Genomic DNA, 6,197 nt, shown 5'->3' with positions numbered 1-6,197 from the left:
GTGATGACTCTCTCCCCCTCCCCTGAAGGTGCTGACTCTCTCCCCCCTCCCCTGAAGGTGCTGACTCTCTCCCCCTCCCCTGAAGGTGCTGACTCTCTCCCCCTCCCCTGAAGGTGCTGACTCTCTCCCCCTCCCCTGAAGGTGCTGACTCTCTCCCCCTCCCCTGAAGTTGCTGACTCTCTCCCCTCCCCTGAAGGTGCTGACTCTCTCCCCCTCCCCTGAAGGTGCTGACTCTCTCCCCCTCCCCTGAAGGTGCTGACTCTCTCCCCCTCCCCTGAAGTTGCTGACTCTCTCCCCCTCCCCTGAAGTTGCTGACTCTCTCCCCTCCCCTGAAGGTGCTGACTCTCTCCCCCTCCCCTGAAGGTGCTGACTCTCTCCCCCTCCCCTGAAGTTGCTGACTCTCTCCCCCTCCCCTGAAGGTGCTGACTCTCTCCCCCTCCCCTGAAGGTGCTGACTCTCTCCCCCTCCCCTGAAGTTGCTGACACTCTCCCCCTCCCCTGAAGGTGCTGACTCTCTCCCCCTCCCCTGAAGTTGCTGACACTCTCCCCCTCCCCTGAAGTTGCTGACACTCTCCCACTCCCCTGAAGGTGCTGACTCTCTCCCCCTCCCCTGAAGGTGCTGACTCTCTCCCCCTCCCCTGAAGGTGCTGACTCTCTCCCCCCTCCCCTGAAGTTGCTGACTCTCTCCCCCTCCCCTGAAGTTGCTGACTCTCTCCCCCTCCCCTGAAGGTGCTGACTCTCTCCCCCTCCCCTGAAGGTGCTGACTCTCTCCCCCTCCCCTGAAGTTGCTGACTCTCTCCCCCTCCCCTGAAGGTGCTGACTCTCTCCCCCTCCCCTGAAGGTGCTGACTCTCTCCCCCTCCCCTGAAGTTGCTGACTCTCTCCCCCTCCCCTGAAGTTGCTGACTCTCTCCCCGTCCCCTGAAGGTGCTGATTCTCCCCCCTCCCCTGAATGTGCTGACTCTCTCCCCCTCCCCTGAAGGTGCTGATTCTCCCCTCCCCTGAAGTTGCTGACTCTCTCCCCCTCCCCTGAAGGTGCTGATTCTCCCCCCTCCCCTGAAGGTGCTGACTCTCTCCCCCTCCCCTGAAGGTGCTGATTCTCCCCCCTCCCCTGAATGTGCTGACTCTCTCCCCTCCCCTGAAGGTGCTGATTCTCCCCCCTCCCCTGAAGGTGCTGACTCTCCCCCCTCCCCTGAAGGTGCTGACTCTCTCCCCCTCCCCTGAAGGTGCTGACTCTCTCCCCCTCCCCTGAAGGTGCTGATTCTCCCCCCTCCCCTGAAGGTGCTGACTCTCTCCCCCTCCCCTGAAGGTGCTGATTCTCCCCCCTCCCCTGAAGGTGCTGACCCTCTCCCCTCCCCTGAAGGTGCTGACTCTCTCCCCTCCCCTGAAGGTGCTGACTCTCTCCCCTCCCCTGAAGGTGCTGATTCTCCCCCCTCCCCTGAAGGTGCTGACTCTCTCCCCCTCCCCTGAAGGTGCTGATTCTCCCCCCTCCCCTGAAGGTGCTGACTCTCTCCCCCTCCCCTGAAGGTGCTGACTCTCTCCCCTCCCCTGAAGGTGCTGACTCTCTCCCCTCCCCTGAAGGTGCTGACTCTCTCCCCTCCCCTGAAGGTGCTGACTCTCTCCCCCTCCCCTGAAGGTGCTGATTCTCCCCCCTCCCCTGAAGGTGCTGACTCTCTCCCCCTCCCTTGAAGGTGCGGACTATCCCCCCTCCCCTCCCCTGAAGGTTCTGATCTGAAACTCAATGTTGAGCCTAGAAGGGTATAAAGTGCCTAATTGAAAGATGAGGTGCTGTTCTTCGAGCTTACGTTGAGCTTCATTAGAACAGTGTAGGAGGCCGAGGACAGAGCGGTCAGAGTGGGAGAGATGTGGAGAATGAAAATGACAAGCGACCAGAAGCTTAGGGTTACGCTTGCGGACTGAACGAAGGTGTTCTGCAAAGTGATCACCCAATCTGCGTTTCATCTCCCCTGTGTTAGAGTGTGTTGAATCCGTAAATCTTAAGGTATGGTGTTCTTCAATAACTAGACGGAGGCTGTAGATTAACAATCAACAGGTGTTTACTGGAGGAGGGTAGTCTAAAGACTAACAGTACAGATGCCTGCTCAAGGCTTATATACAGGTGTGGTCACTGCCGGTACTACAGTATACAGGAGCTGTAAAAGTAGTTCTCTCTTAAAGGTACATACACTACAATTCCTCCCCTTTTAGATTAACAGTACCCATAACATTCAAATAACAGTTAACACTTTAACATGCACATTTAACTGAAATAGTCCATTTATAGATTCAGTCTGTGGGGCGGCTTCCTGATCCTTTCTGGATAGCGCATTTCCTGAGGTTCTTGTTCTTGGTGCGGAGGCGATTCTGACCCCCTTTCGTCGGTTAGTTCATCAGTTTCCGCTGCTACTGTTTCTGAGGTAGATGCTACCGGTATGTCAGGTTCATCCCCAGGTACGCGAGACATGGGGTTGACTCGTTCCTGTGACGCTAGGATTTGGTCGACGTGGCATCTCACAATGGTCTCCCCGACATCCACTGTGTACATTAGTGGCCCCTGCCGTGTGCATATCGTTCCGGGTTGCCATTTCTCTGTTCGGTAGTCGCGGGCCAAGACTGGTTGTCCTACATTGAAGCTCCTTGTCGGCTTCTCATTGATGTGCTGGAATTGTTTATCCTCAACATTTCTTCGCACATTTGGTCTGAGTAAATCCAGACGAGATCTCAACCTTCGGTTAAAGAACATCATGACCGGGGTCTGGTTGGTAACTGCATGTGTCGCATTTCTGTAGGCTAACAGGAAATTGTCCACCTTATGCTGTAGTGGAATGTCATCATCGCACATGGCCCTTATTGCTTTTTTAAAGGTTTGTACGAACCTCTCAACCAATCCATTTGTGGCTGGATGATACGGGGCGGATGTGTAATGCCTTACCCCATTCCTTCTCATAAATTTCCGAAACTCTTCGGACACAAACTTGTTATGTTCATTAATAACTAGACATTCTTATTATGAACACAGCTAGCTTCTAGCTGGTCATTTATTCAGTACACGTTCTCTAGGTACAGTATCTGTAGAGATGCAGCATGTGTGCAGGCTGCCAGCTTGACTGTTGCCTCATGGGTAATGTAGTCTTAATATATATACAGCTGGGTAGTGTAGTCTTATACATACAGCTATATACAGCTCTACGGCTCCACCTAGTGTCCACTATAGAATGACATGTTATTGATCGTTACATCCCCTTTGAGGTTTAACAAAATCAATATCAATCAACTTTCAAGAAAACAATTAAGATAATATCAGTAACACTTTTGTTAGTGCTCTATAAACAAACATTTTCAAAACAGTCAACACATTTTCAAAGCTTTACATTGTACTCAAAGATTAAGTCTATCAGGCTCTTTTACTTCACGTGTGGATCTTCTCAACACGGGTAAGTCTGATGTGTCTTCATGAGATTGTTCTGGCGGTGAATGACAAGATGCAGTTGCGGCATTGTCATCAATCTGCTCTTGTATAGATCGAGGTCTCCTTGCGATCTTTGCTTGGAGAGGGTTTCAGTGTTTCCTTCACTCTTCATGCCATAACTCTCAATGTAGTCAATGCACTCTCGAAAAACTGCTGGCAGCTGGATCCCATCATACAGCATAGTCCTCTCAGCAGCCTCGGCTAATGGAACACCAAAGATTGGCCTGAGGGAAGAAGGAGTATCCACCGGAACTGCTTCCTGCTCTGGTGCAGGCTTCTTCTTTTTCTTTTTCTCTTTCCACTGCTTAACAACATCTGCTGCGGTTATATCTTTGGACTTTTTCTCCTTGTGTTTTTCCTCTTTGTGCTTTTCTTCCTTTGGCTTCTCTTTGACCTTAAAGTCTTTTTCTTTCTTCTTGGAGAAACTAGGCTTTTTGAAGACATGGATACCCTTTGGCCTTTTCATCCTTGATGGGCTCTCTGCTTCATCACCTGAGTCATCTGGTCTGCTTATGGCACAGTTTATACGGTAGACTCTCTTGACCAGTTCTAAGTCCTCACAAGCTTTGTCACCTAGTATCGAATCAAGTCTTTCAGCCACAACAGAAAACATGAGATGATGCACTTTGTCTTTGACTGTCACTTTAAGTCTGCATACACCTAAGCTATCTATTTTCTCGCCATTATAGTCCTTCAGTAGTACTGACTTTTTCTGTATTTTGGGCTTTTCTTTCATTTTTTATGTCACTCATACTGATTAAGTTTGCTTTTGCCCCAGTGTCCAGTTTCAATGTAACTAATGCTCCATTTATCTGCAGTGGGATCATCCATTTGTCCACTTTTACTGCATTGACTTTATGTTCAGCATTGTCCATTTCTGAGGGCTGCACATTTTCTGTATCTTTTTTGATATCGTCACATGACACCATTCCTACAAAAAATGTCTCACTTAAATCAGTGTCCTCAATCACATTAACTTGTTGCCCTTTCGTTGTTTTTACTTTTGAAAAGCATTGTTTGGCAAAGTGATTCTTTCCATTACACTTTGTGCACATTTTTCCAAATGCTGGGCATTGTCTTGACTGGTGTTTGTAACCACAGCGTTTACAATTAAAAATGCCTTCCTCCGATTGCTTTGCATTTCTGTCCTGCCCATGTTTCTTCCCTTTGTAGGACACAGCACCGACAGCAGCATTTACTACAATCGCATCATTATTGATTTCACTGAAAGTCTTCGCATGCTTTCGAGCTAGCTCACTGGCTTGGCATATTTTCACCGCATTTTCCAAATTTAGTTCGGTTGCTCTCAACAGACGTTCCCTGACTTTTTTTATCATGAATACCAAACACAATCTGGTCACGAATCATGGATGATTTCAGCTCAGAGAAATTACATGTCTGTGCTTTCAGTTTCAGATCAGTTATAAAGCTATCAAAAGTCTCATTTTGTTGCTGTGCCCGAGAACGGAAGATGTATCTTTCATATGTCTCATTCTTTTTGGGAGAGCAATGTGCATCAAATTTTTTTAAGCACATCTTCTAATTTTTCTCTGTTCTCCGCTGGATTAATAAATACAAATGTATTAAATACCTCTATCGCCTGTGGGCCTGCAACCGTAAGCAGCAACGCTATCTTCCTTGCATCTGGCTTTGTACCGAACCCGATGGCTGCAATGTAGAGTTCGAATTGCTGTTTAAAAGTCTGCCAATTGTAGTCGATTTTTTCTGTGTGATTCAAACGTTCTGGTGGCTTCAAATTCTCCATGTCGCTTTTCACAATTTTCAGCAGATCTTCACCATCCTGGTACCATGTTATGTTCATGAATAACTAGACATTCTTATTATGAACACAGCTAGCTTCTAGCTGGTCATTTATTCAGTACACGTTCTCTAGGTACAGTATCTGTAGAGATGCAGCATGTGTGCTCCTGTGTGCAGGCTGCCATCTTGACTGTTGCCTTGTGGGTAGCCTAGTGCCTCATGGGTAATGTAGTCTTAATATATATACAGCTGGGTAGTGTAGTCTTATACATACAGCTACTAGCTGGGGGAGCCCGGCTTTGCCAGGGCTGTTTTGGGCCGGGCGGTTTAAATCGAGTGCGAGGCTTTGGGGCCTCTCTGTGTCCCTCTCTCAATCTGCTGCCGGGCAACATTTCTACCTTTTAATACCTTGAAAGATGAAAGTGAAAGTACTTTTAAAAATAACAAGATTTACCAAAAACGTTTTATAAGAGATACTAAATTTTTCAAAGCTGGATGATCAAAGTAGTTTGAGCTGGAAGCTGAAGTAATGGCAGTGAAACAATGGCTGCCAGATCCCTGAGATGAAAACGATTAGTCCCGCCCACACACACACACCGATTGGCCAACCATCAGGGGACTGTACTGTAGGATTGGTCAATCGTGACGGCACAGGATTGGTCGAACCTTGACGTCAGTCAATCAATGCTAAGTAGCAGATAATGAGTTTAATTTTGAAGGTTTTTTGCATAAGGCGTGAACAATTTTCGTCCGACCGAAAAGTAAATACGCTTACGACCGTCCCGGAAGCGTAAGCTTTCTTTGGAGGTAACGCACGCGTAGGTACGCTCTATAACTTTCGAGCGCATAGCCAGACAGACGCACACGTGAGGACAGACAGAAGGACAGACAGAACGATCCGTTTATATATATATAGATAGATAGATAGAAGATAGGTAGATAGATAGAAGATAGATATACAGCTCTACAG

Source organism: Somniosus microcephalus, chromosome 1, assembly GCF_052327205.1.
Source record: "Somniosus microcephalus isolate GS21.2 chromosome 1, FLI_Smic_1.0, whole genome shotgun sequence".
Lineage (NCBI taxonomy): Eukaryota > Metazoa > Chordata > Chondrichthyes > Squaliformes > Somniosidae > Somniosus > Somniosus microcephalus.
Note: the sequence above shows the minus strand (reverse complement) of the source record.